Genomic DNA, 12,941 nt, shown 5'->3' on the forward strand with positions numbered 1-12,941 from the left:
GGCCTTTGGTCCAATGAAATCGCATATGCATGCTGACGAGCATACGCGCTAAGGGCCTTTCCTCGATTTACACGCAGACGTGCAGGATTTTCACGTGCCAAATCACTCCGTATCAAGCTGGCCACGCGTAAGCACACGGAAGACCACACTCCTGCCCAAAAGGCCGAATTACTGCCCCCAGAGCCCTGAGCAGCCTCCCACGAGCCATCTGCTGCTGCCTGCCTGCTGCCACCGTGCCCTGCCATTTGGTGCCTGCACATCAGCCATCTGCAGGGGTCCATTTGCTGTGTCCACCCCTGCTGGAACAGAAGACTCCCGACTGGGATACCATCGCTCCACTGCCCAGCCCCAGGACCCAGTTGCCCACCCACTCCTGCCTCTGGGGTTGCCATGTCGGGCACTGCAACATCTGGCACCACTGGCAACCCCCAGCCAGAGAGGCAGAGGGGCACCAGCTTCACTGCCACCGAAGTTGGTGTCCTGGTGGAGTAAGTCCTGGGGCAGTATGATGCCCTCTTCGGAAGTAAGCGCGCCAACAAGGAAGGACGGACTCGGATCTGGACGGACATCGTGACTGCCATCAACGCGGAGGGGGTGGCAGTCCGCGACTACCAACATGTCAAGAAGCGCTGGGATGACTGCAGGTCCAGGACCCTCTTGAAGGCCCGCCGCCTCGTGGAGGGGGGCCGGGGCCGCATGAGTACCATCCAGATGAGGGTCCTGGAAGGCGTAGGCCCAGCGCTCCACGCCCAGATCCTTGAGAGGCAGACCCGTCTGGAGTTGAGCGGTAAGTGGCCAAGCATTGCTGTGTGAGACAGGGCATGTTGCAGTGTGCTGGTTGTCTGATACTTGCCTGTATGTGTGACATAGGCCATGTATGCATGTGTGTGTGCAGGGACGTCATGCATGTGAGACCAGTAATGTGTGAACCACACGGTTGGTGCATGTGTTCAAATGCAACATGGGTTGCCCTATGCGGTATGGCCACATGAAAGCATGCCAGTCTCTGTTCCTGGACATGGGTGGGGGTGAGGGATGGGTGCTGATGCCATGTACATGTATGCTGTCCATGTCTGTGTGTCTGACCTGCGTGTCTGTGACTTGTGAATGGCAGGGATGCATGACACATGTCTGTCGCAATGTTCAGGTTCACTGATGCAGCCTAGTCATCCTTGTATCCACTGTGTCTGTGGTGTACGAGGCCAGATGGATGAAACTAGGGTGAAGTGTGTGCATGTGATAGGCATGGCCCATGATGCATGTGAGTTCCAAAACAACAGTGTATGTTTCAAGAATCACTTGGACATGTATGCTAATGTCCATAGCATGCACCATGCCTGTTACCGCATGTGTTTTACCTGCACTGAGCCATGTGTTGTGGAGGGACATAATGGAAGTGATCTTTGACAGTGCCACTCATCTGCTATTGCTTCCTGTCTAGGGGACCATTGTACAGTACCCTGATGCTTGTGTTCTATCTCTCCCTCTACACAGCGCCACGTGAAGAAAAGGGCGGAGACGGCTCTGTGGAGCAAAGCGGCGGGGATGCCCCCACGGCTGCAGCGGAAGGGGTGGGTGAGCCCCCACAGGGGCTTGCAACGGCGGAAGACGGGGTGGAGCCATCCAGGTTGGTGGTTTCCACAGAGGAGGAGGAGGCCGCTACTGAGGCGCACATGGGGCCTGGTGGGGGCATCCCTGCTGGTGCAAGTGTTGCAGTCCAGGGGCAGGGGCAGGAGGCAGCACAGGTCGCCGTGGAGGGGCCTGTGCATGTCACTGTCTTTGACACTGTGACTGCACCACCATGCACCAGCAGGGATGCCCCATCCCAGGCCCGTCCGCAGGTAGGGGGGATGTCCATGTCATCTGACTCCCCTCCACCTGCGGACGAGGGGGCCCCTGGCCGTATGGAGAAGGTCCTGATTGGTGTCGCGTTGCGCACAGGTGCAATTCGTGATGAGGTGCGTGCTTCCCGGGAGGAGCATGCACGTCATCACGGAGAGCACCGTGCCGACGTGGCCCAGTTGGGATCGGCCATGGTCGGGGGTTTCCTACATGTGTCGGCCAATCTGGCGACCCTCTCCTCCTCTGTGGAGACTATGCACCAGTCGTTCTCCATGCCGTCTTCCGGCTCAGATGCCACCAGGGCCCCCTGTGGACCTGCCCCGACCAATGCAGCCGGCTCGGTGGGGATCCCATCCCTGCCACAGTCGGGAGTCGGAGGTCCAGCAGGGGTGGACACACCAGCAACTGGACCATGTGACGGCATCATCGGGCAGGGCACGTGCACGACGGCGGATTCGATCAGCCTGGATGCCGTCGTGCTGGCAAAGGCAGTTGCGTCGGAGGCAGCGGCAGGCTCGACGTGGGAGGCATCATGGCTCGGGGCCATCAACATCAGGGGTGCAGGCATCGGCCGGAGGGCATGAGAACCCTGGAATAGGAGTGGCTTCCGTGTGGGAGCGGTTGGGCCAGCAGATAGGTGCGGAGCGGCAGCGGGCAGAGGAGGAACGGCTCACAATGGTCAGGGCGGAGAACTCCATGCGGAGGGCGCTGAGGCGGGCTGAGTGCCTCGAGGGTCTTCGCAGGGAGTTGGAGCTGGACACTGCTTTATCCCTGCGAGACCTCGGGGCCAGGGAACATGCCCGCCTCCAAGCCATTGAACAGGAGTTTGATGATGCCCTGGCCCATGACAACATCCAGTGAGCCGTTGGACTAGCCCGCTGCCCATGTAAATAGTTATGTAGTTAGTGTTAGGTTTACTTTGTTTTTGCATTTTCTTTGGACCTTTTGGACAATGGGCCACATTTTTGTATATAGTTATTTTTTATTAGGTAGTGTTGTTAGATAGGTTTCATTTCTTTTGTTGGGATCATGGACCCTGGCATGTTCACTGTTGGATTTTCTTTTCTTTTTACAATGTACCCATGGAGCAATGGCTTTCAATTATAATTTCCCAATGGATTTTCTTTTGTGGACTGTGACTTTGGACACCATTCCTTTGGATTCTGATTTTTGGTTTTGCATTTTTTCACGGACATGCTTCTTTTTACTTTTTTTTACATTCCCATTTCTGTTAGTTTATTTTTGATTCAATTCATGTTTCCTTTAATACATATTTTTTGATCAAACTTCAATGTGTAGTATCATCTCATTGGTTTCATGCATATCATGATATGGGTTTTGAGATTCACTGACACCCATTGGGTGTATGTGAGGGACATGTGTTCGTTTCCAAACTTGTAATTGCTGTTCTATCATGTTATTGCCATTTCTGAGTGGGTGGATGCAATACTCGGGTGGGTGTTTTGCATTTGGAGGCTGACCATAGGGACCAGGGATCTAGATTGTGATGACATGTTGGACATGAGTGGGGGCCTGCTGGCAGGTGACCCACAGTGCTGGGGGGTGGGGGTGCAGGGGAACATGAGTTGGACATGAGTGGGGGCCTGCTGGCAGGTGCCCCACAGTGCTGGGGGGTGGGGGTGCAGGGGAACATGAGTTGGACATGAGTGGGGGCCTGCTGGCAGGTGCCCCACAGTGCTGGGGGCTGGGGGTGCAGGGGAACATGAGTTGGACATGAGTGGGGGCCTGGTGGAGGCTGCCCCTGCACTGCTGGGGGGTGGGGGTGGTGGGAGACATGAGTGGGGGCCTGGTGGAGGCTGCCCCTGCACTGCTGGGGGGTGGGGGTAATAGGGGACATGAGTGGGGTCCTGGTGGAGGCTGCCCCTGCACTGCTGTGGGGTGGGGGTGGTGGTAGACATGGGTGGTGGCCTGGTGGAGGCTGCCCCTGCACTGCTGGGGGGTGGGGGTGGTGGGAGACATTAGTGGGGGCCTGGTGGAGGCTGTCTCCGGTGGATGGGGGGTGGGGGTGCTGGGAGACAGGATTGGGAGCCTGGTGGAGGGTGCCCCTGACTGCTGGGGGGTGGGGGTGCTGGGAGACATGCATTGTCGATCAGTAGTGCAAGGTGACATGTGGGTTGGCTGGGGGGCATGCCCATGGTGGATGGGCTGCCTGCGGGACATGAGCAGGGGTGCAGGGTAGTCCCCCGTGGTGTGGGCTGCCTACAGGGGCCGTGGAGGTTGTAGAGCGAACACCTGGGAGGACCCACACAGCCAATTCACGTGTAGTACTCCCCAGAACCCCTGAAATACACTTACCCTGCTGAAATCGCGTGTGGAACTTCCCGCGCACCCCTGGAATACACGTACCCTGCTAGCACGGGGCCAATCGCGTGTGGAACTTCCCGCGCACCCCTGAAATACACGTACCCTGCTCACATGGGGCCAATCGCGTGTGGAACTTCCCGCGCACCCCTGAAATACACGTACCCTGCTGAAATCGCGTGTGGGACTTCCCGCGCACCCCTGTAATGCATGTACCCTGCTGGAATCACGTGTGATACTTCCCGCGCACCCCTGAAATACACGTACCCTGCTGATTTTGCGTGTGATACTTCCCGCGCACCCCTGATGCACACGTACACAGGACATTCGCGTGTGGAACTTCCCGCGAACCACTGAAATACACGTTCCCAGCTTGGCGTTTGCTGTTTGCCAGCCCTGCAAACTGGTCCAGGGTTAGCGCAGCCCTTTGCGATTATTTGGGGATTTTGAAGGTTTTTCCTTGCGCGAGGGCGTTCTTGGGGGCGTAACTGGCGCTGCTGCAGGGTCGCTGCACCACGCTGCGCCACGGCTGGTTTTGGATGCGAAAATCCATGAATACGCTGTGCGCGGAAATCGATTTTAGCGCACACGGCTGGCGCAGACATTCGCACGGGCACGCTGTGCGCCAGTCGCGTGCGCCACTTTTGTGCAAATTTCTATGAATTACCCTGTCAGTGTTGTCACACTTCCCAGATCGCGTTCCCTCACAACACAGTTTTATACGCTTCCCAAAGCAGTACCACTTTTCATCCGTCCCCTCGTTTTCTCAGAAGTAGTACTCAGTTGTATTTGCCAGGAAGGATCTCATACAGTTCTGAGAACAACATATGGTAGGCGTTTCACCGCCAGATCCCTTCCTCCTGCCCAACCCCCATGTAATCAACAAGGGAGAGTGGTCTGAGTGCCCCCTCGGCAGGTATGTCACATCTTTTCTCCTAAGTACATCGTCCTTCATGGTGAACATGTAACCCAATCGAGATAAGGACCCATGTGCCCTGGAAAGGAAGAAGAGGGAGCTTGCATCCGGATATAATTCCCTCCAAATATCCACTAGGTCCACCAACTGTTCCCAATCATATAACTTTGTACTTTGATCTTTCCACTCCTACCCTGTCCCAACACTCATTCATTACATTGTTAAAGTCGACTCCTATGAGCACTGTGGTGGATATAATCTCCAAAATGATGCCCCTAATCTCCTCCATCCACTCTTCTTCAACTGGGGGATTCACATATATGTTAACCAATGTTACATTTTCCCGACCAAGTGTTCCTGAGGCACATATATGACAACCTCTATCCAGTTTAATGTGTCTGGTTATCCAGGGTACTGATTTTCTTTTATCGTTATGGCTACTCACCTCGATCCTTTAGCACACCCTGCATGGAACATTTTGGGGTAATGTTGCCTCCCCAGGAATCAACAGTTGGTACTGCAGCTTGACCATCTCCAGACTATGCCTCTTTAGAAACCGTGATACTATCCCCCCTCTTAATCTTATCCCAAAACCCATTCACATTCCGAGCATGAATTCAAGTGATCTATTTTGACAATGCTCCTACAGAGCCTCCTTGCACTGCTTACATCACTCCCCGCCCTCATTTTGCCATCTTGGTGTCAAGCCCTTGCCCCACTGGTCCCCTCTGTTCCTTTCCCCCCCTATCCTCTGTGAGGGGTCAGTAATTCGAGGCAGATAACTGCTTGTATGGTTATCAATATTAACCATTTTTATAAAAGAAAAAGATACAAAATAAATCCTTGCTAAGCCTACTCTTTCGTGGAGATCCCTACCTATTTTAAGTACTAAGGGAATTACTCCTGGCAAAAGCAAACTGGCCCTCACACTAAACAACAAAACATATAAAATAAATTAACAGCAACATAAAAGAATGAATAAGAAATAACTAGTAAATTAGATGACCTTCCCCTGTCATGGGTAAATCCCTTCCCCAGGATTGTTCAAAGTCAATCTTCTTAAATTTTCAAACAAAAGAATATAAAGTCTTGTACCAGTTCTAGTAAGTTCTGAATAAACCAAAAGTTCAACAAACAAAAATCTGATGGTAACGGTCCTTCAGCTTCCAGTTGAAAAATATCCCTTTCCCAATTCAGCCAAGGAAACAGTACCAATCGTAATCCTGGACGTTGGCCTTCCAGGACAGCTTTGTTACAGTTCAGAAAATAGATTAGCCACTTCTTTTTCTACAAATCTACAATTTGTCATAACCTCTGTAGTATAGCTGGTATATGTGTCAGGATGCCTCTTCTTGGGTTGTTGCACTCCACTTACCACTCCCTTTTCTACTACTGCCACTATGGAAACCGACTCCTTGGTTCCACAGTTTACTACTATCACCATCAACTTCAATATGACTTCTGCTAACAGTCGTATACCCAACGACAGTTCTGGTATTTGTGCTTCAACTTTAAATGTGAGAATAGTTTGGCATGTTAAAGACAAGACATTCGACCTATACAGGTAGGCAAGGCACTCTTCGTTTCTAGGTTCTATGAAAAGGACAGCCTCTTTGCCTCTTCATTCTGATTTACTGCCTCTTCTGGTTAACCTTCTTACGAGCAGCCAACTCCCTTCCTCAGCTTTATATATAACATCTTGGTTCCGGCCGTTACCTTGAAGCAGTATTGCCACACTACCAGCTTCAAATAACAATATCTCACTTGTATCAGGGGATACTGGACCTTTAATAGTTTCCGCGTTAGTTGTATTGCTTTCAAACAGGGTCTTCTTCAGTCTGGAAAGGGTTTGCCCTTGGCGTGGGCATAGCTTATTTTCTTTATGCATACAAGAACTTCTACTGTTAAAGAATGTTTGTTCTTGAAGTTACAAGGCTCAGTCTTCAAAGGAAAATTGCTTTTAGCTCTTTCAGATAGATCTTTAGCTTCAATTGTCTGTAAGAGTTTGTATTCCTATGTATTACACAGAGATACTTTCTACTCTGGTCAGTGGATCTTAATTGCTCACACGCGACCTTCCTTTGATGCCTTAAAGTATAGTAACACTTGTGAAAGTTAACCTCAGAGTTTTCAGAGACTTTCAAAAAACGTTCCCCTTTTAATTGGAGACACGCGACCGCTACACAATTATGAAAGTGTTCAACAATGGAAAAGAAAGGCTTTTCTTCATACGTGAGCACTGTAGCTTTTAATCAAAGTGTGCTTGATACATTTCCATTCTGCCGAACAACTTCCACAATGACGACCAACTTCTAATCGCTTCCCTTCTTACACAAGCCACTTGAAAGCTGGTAACAGTTGCCGGCAAGACCTTAATAGTGAATCTGAACGCTGTGCTTAACTCATCGGCTTCCAAAATGATACAGTTGCGGGTTGCTACGGCTTTGCTTTTTCTTCTACGGCTTTAGGCAGTCTGGAAACCCACACCCCTTTGTAACACAGGTGTCTTCGGTCCTGCCACAACAACTTGGCGTCTCCAGCACTCCTCTCTTGCTCGGCTTGCTTCTTGCTATGGGCCTCAGGCTTGAGCGCGGCTCTGCAATCACACCCACTAGGTGTACCTTGGTAGACCTTTACTTTCAACGTCTCTTTTTCAGTGCAGCCACAGCAAAACAGGGTTTGTGGCTACGGGACTCGCTCAGAATCTGCAGGTGAAATCTACTCTCTACTTGTCCCGGCTTCCCTTAAGTGTTCACACTTCCTTGTGAACTGCCAGCTTCATGCTCTTCGCCTTCTACTACTACTGCCAAACTCCCAGCTCCTGCTCCAGCTTCTTCTCTCTTCCCCATCCTGCTGCAGCCTTTTATGCCTCTTAGGCGGGCAATTCATTTCAAGTGCAGGCTATTTGTGTTAATTGCCTGACCCTGGCAAAGGCTGTCAAGCCTAATTGCATGTCCTCTGCTTCTACATGCCTCTTCAGCCCGCTTCTTCGTCTCAGTTCCTGTGGGATTCTGGGACATGTAGTTCATTTCCCCCAAATTAGGATTTCTCCCTTTTTGTAACTTTGTACGGGTAGATTTGATTCCCTTTGTATTTGTAATAGAGAGGCCATATGTTTTAACTCTATTGGAGACAGTTGGTTTAGATGAGACATCATTTTCGCTATTCCTTGCAGTGTACCTTTGATATTGAGGAGGAAATGTGATGTTATGGCCCAAAACCATTCCTTCTTTTAGTGCAATAGGGTTAGATTTTATCACCTTGGGTTTTATCACCTTAGATTTAACAGAAGTTTGGGGTATTTTAAAATAACAATAAGCCCTCACCTCCTCCAGCATCATGGTAAGACTATTCACCTTGGAGGAAAAATACTGTGTCTCATACCTCCTCACTATGCTGGGCGCTGTCTCCACCCAAGTGATCCTCCCGCAGTACACCACCCCTAAGGTTGCGATCAGCAAGCATCTGCCCTCCTCTGGCCACCTGGGAAGATATTTTTGGCAGGGAGTTAGTGAGGGATCCACACCCCGCCCTATATTTCGAACCCCCAGAAGCATATGTCACCTACTCTGAATCCCACCCCGCCCTATCGCCCCAATGAACCATGAAAAAGAAAAGAAAAACAATTGCCAACGTGTCTGAACAGATGCAGTTCACAGTAGGTTTAACTCCCAGGTGCCAGGCCCGAAGCCCATTAGAACACCTTAGCCCCCACTTACCCTGGCGTTCCATAGTCAATGTCCCGTCCCCAGCCACCATAACTTTCTTGATTGTCTTTCCTGTCGAGCCGCCGCAGGAGTCCTCTGGTGTCCCACTATTAGGGCTCCTAAGCTGTTCCTCCGTTGGGTAATCTCTCTTGTGGGGATTATTCATTCCCTTTCTGTCATTCCTTTCCAGCCACTCCCAGACTACGCTGGTACTGCTGAAAAACCAGGATCTCCCAACGAAAAGCCCCTTCAACCTAGTGGGGAACAGGGACATGTATTGCAGGTCCTGCTTTCTCATTTCTCCTTTCACTCCTTTGTAGTGTGAAGTCTGGAAAGAACAAGACTTTCATATTGTTTACCAGACCCGGGCAAAATATTAATGCCTTTTGGAGCAGTGTGCCTCCATCCCATAGGTTTAAAAGACGAGTTATTGTTACTTTTGGATACACCCCTGGCTGAGGTGATCTCGCTGGTATTCAGTGCACCCTTTCCACTGAGAAGAAGCAAGAAGTCCCTTCTTGCCAAAAGATTCCACCAGCAATTTCTCCAGGAAGAGCTCTGTTGACTCCCCTTCAATTACCTCTGGAAACCCCACGATCCGGACATTGTTTCTCCTAGCACACCCTTGCGCCTTTTCAGGTTGTTTTTTTTTCCAATAAGTTTTTATTAACAGTTTTCAGTAGAACAAGTACACAAAAACCCCTTTGCCCAAACAACTCCCCCCACCTCTCTCCTCTCCCACCCCTCCTGCCAGATCCAAGAGTTTAGCTGGAAGCATAACTTCAACATTTGAAATAGAAACCAAATGCATGTTAATTCGACCTGGTTGCTCGGGTAGGTCGTTGATCCTGTTTCTCAAAACGGCCTCCCAAAACAATAGGTGCGCTAACCCTCACAAGTCTTCACAGGTCCGATTTGTCCTGAGGGTGAATTATTCCCAGTAGTTCCAAAGCCTTGGGGCAGCAGGCCCGGCGTGCTCCCGCTTTTAGATATGACAGCAAGTTGGCCCAGTCCGACATGAACTGCATGTGGAGCCCTTGGATAGAGTAGGTGAGCCATTCCATGGCCACCAGTGACCACAGCTTTGCAACCCACTCATGTTCTTGCGGGGGGTCCTTCGAGTGCCACTTCCAGGCCAAAATTCAGACACAAACCCGTCAGGGCCAGGTAGGTTATTAATCACCTTTCTAACTTCGTCCGTGGTGATCTCAACTTCCAGCGCATCCCCATCATCCTGTGAAATCTGTCAGCACCCTGCTTCGCGTAGGTATGCCTCCTGGTCCGCGCTTGTTGGTTCATCTGACCTATAGAGGTCAGCATAGAATTTGCAAAATTTTCCCTCAAAATTGGGATTCTTGGTAAGAAGGACCCCCCCCTCCCCTTTTATTTTTAAGATTGTTTTGTCGCCTGCCTCCTTCCGTAGCATTCTGGCCAGCAAGCGGACCGCCTTGTTGCCTTTAGGAGATTGCGCTCGGCCGCTCTAGTTTGTATTAGGTTAAGATGACCTCTCACTGCTCTAAATTCCTTTTTAGTGGCTGCCGACAGCCTACTGTCTATACGAGTCATGACATCCTTGAGCCTGGCTTCTAGTTGTTGCTCCTCCAGTCTCAGCGCCCGTCCCCTTCTGGCCTTAATTGCTATGATCTTACCTCTTATTGTAGCCTTGAGGGCGTACCACCAAATTTGAGGGGTCGTACCCTCCCAGTTATTATGATTGGTATACTGTACTACCTCCTCCTCTACTTCCTTAACCAGGGTTGGATCCCTGAACAGCGAGGCTGGATATCTCCATTTCCAAATACCTGGGGACCCCTTCGGTCTAGCTATTGAAAGGGTGAGTGGAGCGTGATCTCCGAGAGCAATTGCCCATACCTCCAGCGCTGTATCCCTTCCCACCAATGGTTTTGAAACCCAAACATAGTCTATCCTTGAGTGTGACCTGTGTGCATTTGAATAGAAAGTGTATCCCACCGCGTCACCATAGAGTTCTCGCCATGCACCCACCAGATCCAGAACGCGCATTTTCTGTACCAGGTCTCCTGATGGTCCCCCCTGTGCCTCCCATGAGGTGGCACTCCTATCTTTGGAGGGGTCGCAAGCTAAATTAAAGTCTCCTAGCAGAAGGATATTTGCCTCAGCAAATTTCCCTAGTCGGGTGAGAATGTTTTGTATAAAGGCATCCTGAGCTTGATTGGGAGCATACAGGGTTGCTACCGTGAAGGACTCCATCTTTCCCTCAAGTATCACCACTAGGTACCTTCCTTGGTTATCCTTTTGCATATCCCTGATGGTCAGGTTGAGCCCATCCCTCAAGGCAATTAGGACTCCCCCCTTCTTGCTAGCTTGTGTGGCCTGAACTAATCGTGAGTAGCCCCGGAATCTTATCCTATGGGTGTCCCTAGAATGCACATGGGTCTCCTGAAGAGCTACTACAAGGGTTGTTCCCTCCCAAGGAACCTCTCCACCTTCTTCCTCTTAACCTGGGAATTGAGGCCATTCACATTTAGTGAAAGCAACTTCAGTGCCTCTACGCTAGCCATATAACTAATTTATGAGGGACCTTGTTGACCCAATAGGACCCCCTATGCTCTCCGACGTTTGCTCCTTAAGTGTGCACTCCATCCGTGGGCCGCGAGTTGGGCCCTCAAGATCTGTACCTTCGATCTTTCCCTCTCCCTTACCCTCCCCCCCTTCCTCGGCCCCTCCCGCCAACCCCCCTTCCAGGCGAGACCGGCTGGCACCAAGCCCCCCTCGTGATTCCTCCATGAGAGCCAGACTCAATAACGAACCCAGAAACTTCCCTCGCAGGATTTCCCAATCCCATTCCAAGACCCCACCCCTCCCTGCTGCCCCTCACAACTCTAGTGAAACGCCCGCCACCAATTTACTGAACAACTTTGGCTGGCGCCCCCCCCCCCCCCGGACTCGATTTTTGGGACCTCACACAACCTTATGTGTCTATCGGGGTGTTACTCGCCCCCTAAGGACATTCCACTGTCCCATCATTGGTGGTTTTCCTGGAATCTGGGCCCGAAGCTTTCTTCCTTCCTCTCTTGGGCTTAATCGTGGACCATTCCCATGGTCTGTGCCCACCCGGCTGTGCCTCCGCCCCCTCGGGGTGGGGGGGGTACAGAGGCGGCCCAGGGGGGTCGGGGAGAAGTGCACCATTTTGGTTATTGCCCCCGTGGGACGTGGCGAGGAGCGATCCCGCAGCCCCTGGGGCCATCAAGAATAACACGCGAGACTGATGGGGGAGTGCAGGAGGAGCGCCCCCCCCCCTGGGGGGAGCGGACTGATCAGAAGAGTGTTAAGGATCAGGCCTTTCTCAATATCCTCCTCCATTCATACTCACTGCTTCTTCTGCTTCAGCGCTTCCCTGAATCCGAGGGACCTGCAGAGGCCATATTGAGCCACTGCCGTTCTTCAGGGCTTCTCTCCTTCTCTCTCAGAGATGTCTGATGGGGCTCGACTGCCGCTTCCTGAGCACTCGCTGTACGCTCTGCTTTACATTCCTCTTTGATACGATCGCCGTGGGGGTAATTTTCGTTCAGGATTATGAGCTGATTCCTGGGGCTTTCCGGGAGCCTGTCAGAAGTGCGTCTGCGCAATGCTTCTCCAAGACATGCTCCCCAAGACAGTATTCTGAAGAAGCCTAAAAGACCCTGTAGTGGCAGAGGCTCTAAATGGAGTGTTCTCTCATGTGGAATTCTCTAAAGACGTTATTTCTGACGGGATCAAATGTGCATATAAAGGACATGTGGGATGAATGTAGGGTAACTTACAAGTTCTCCCCAAGATTCACAAACAAACCAATGGTCTTGTTGAGCGGTTCAACACGATCCTGAAAGGCATGAAGGTGGCTTGGAAGAGCCACTGAGGAGAAAGTGGGATGTTCTCTTGCCATGCCTTCTGTTTGCTGACCGGGAGATGCCACAGAGGTGTGTAGGGTTCAGTCCCTTTGTGCTCCTGCTTGATGTTGGTCTTGGTGGGTGCAGCCCTTGAGTTAGCTGTGTGGTCCCTAAATAGTCCAGTAGGGAGAAAACAGAATTCTGCTTTTGTAAATCAGAGGGCTCAATTCTGTCACCAAGACAGATACATAACCTATACCTAGGGCAAATGAATGAATTGACAGATGAGGCACTACAAAATTCATG

This window comes from Ambystoma mexicanum, chromosome 5p (genome assembly GCF_040938575.1).
Source record: "Ambystoma mexicanum isolate Mex_15411 chromosome 5p, UKY_AmexF1_1, whole genome shotgun sequence".
Classification (NCBI taxonomy): Eukaryota; Metazoa; Chordata; class Amphibia; order Caudata; family Ambystomatidae; genus Ambystoma; species Ambystoma mexicanum.